Source organism: Ailuropoda melanoleuca, chromosome 11, assembly GCF_002007445.2.
Source record: "Ailuropoda melanoleuca isolate Jingjing chromosome 11, ASM200744v2, whole genome shotgun sequence".
In the NCBI taxonomy this organism is placed as follows: domain Eukaryota; kingdom Metazoa; phylum Chordata; class Mammalia; order Carnivora; family Ursidae; genus Ailuropoda; species Ailuropoda melanoleuca.
In genome coordinates, this window is record NC_048228.1 from 83,855,713 (window position 1) to 83,857,528 (window position 1,816).

The following is a 1,816-nucleotide window of genomic DNA, read 5'->3' on the forward strand; positions in this document are numbered from 1 at the left end:
AAAAAATGTATATGATATCTCATATTGATGAAATAAATACACTGTCTTCCATAAAGTTACTTTATAAACCAAGTCTGGTATATGTCATGTACACTTAAAAATAACAGTTAATTTTTAGCTATTTACTTGAAATATACCAGATGAGGTTCAATTTAGAGGGAGAAAAACAACTCTGTGATATAGGGAAAGGAGTAAACACTAAATGTGTACAATAGCATTTGCTGAAAACAAACCATCCTAAAATTTAGTAGATTAAAACAACACTCTATTTATTCTTCATTTCTATGGTTGAATAATTTGGATTAGTCTTCAGCTGCTTTCTATTATGTCATCTAGTCTCCTAATGCATCTGCCATCACCTGGCAAACAACTGGATGACTGGGATACATGTCACTTGTTACATAGCTAGCTGTCCAAGTTTGTTCACATGTTGGCTAAAAGGTTGCCAAGATTATCAAAAGAGTAAGCCCAAACGCACAGGCACTTCTCAAACCTCCCTTACAGCATTTCTAAGTTTCTACTGTCCAAAGCAACTGATTCAGACTAATAGAGAAATCTACTCTTTATAGAAGAGACGGAATGCTATATTATAAAGGGGCATACACAAGGTAGGAAGAAATTATAGACACTTTTTCTTAACTATCATACTAAAAATTCTAAGATAACACAATAATATCAGAAAATGAAGCATATATTTTTCTGGAAAAATGTATTATGAAATATAGTGTACTATGTAGAGAGCTATTATTCTTTCAGGCCATTCACACCTGAAGTCTTGTCAAAGTTTGGAGAACACTCTACCACTCTCCCATATCTCATGTTAAGGAAGTTTAAAATGCCAAATAATTGACTCATTTACCGAGCTTCCCTTCAGCCAGGGTGTGGACACATGACCTAGGCTCTACCAATCAGAAATACCTGCTTCCCCAGTCTGAAGCTTGGGATGCAAAGCAAAAGATATACAGAACAGAAAAAAGAAAAAAAAATTGGAGGAAGTTCAGTGACTACAGTTTCCAGGGCAACATTGTTAAGGATTGTACTGACATTATTCCACGCATGATGTCACCAGAGTGGTGGCAGTACTGTCTTCTCAACTAGTGAGGTGACAGGATTTGGAGGAAACAGTCCAGTCTACATAGTCTCTGTAACCAGTTTTTTGGCCCTTCTGAAACGTTTATGATCTATGTAACAACCATCACTTAATACATTTCTTTTCTGCTTAAATTGACCAATTTCAGTTTGGTGGCTCACAACTAAAATGCTAAACAAGGGGCAACTGGGAAGTGCAGTCGGTTAAGGTTCCGACTTGTGGTTTTGGCTCAGGTCATGATCTCAGGGTCGTGGGATTGAGCCTGTGTTGGGCTCCACACTCAGCATGCAGTCTTGAGATTCTCTCTCCCTCTCCCTGCCCCCTACACTTGTGCTGTCTCTCAAATAAATAAATCTTTAATAAAATAAATAAAATAAAATAAACAATACATGCAATGTGATTCTTTTTTTTAGGATTTTATTTATTTATTTATTTGAGAGACAGAGAGAGAGAGCACAAGCAAGGGGAGCTGCAGGCAGAAGGAGAAGCAGACTCCCCACTGAGCAGGGAGCCCAACATGGGGCTCCATCCCAGGGTCCTGGGATCATGACCTGAGCCAAAGGCAGACGCTTAACCAACTGAGCCACCCAGGCGCAGACAGGATGTGATTCTTTTGCAAATTAAGCATTAATTGGAGAAAGGTCTGTGTGTATGTGTAAGTATTTTAAATAGTATTTAGTTTTCTTGTGAAATTTAATCAGAAAAATACTCATTTGAAAATAAGAA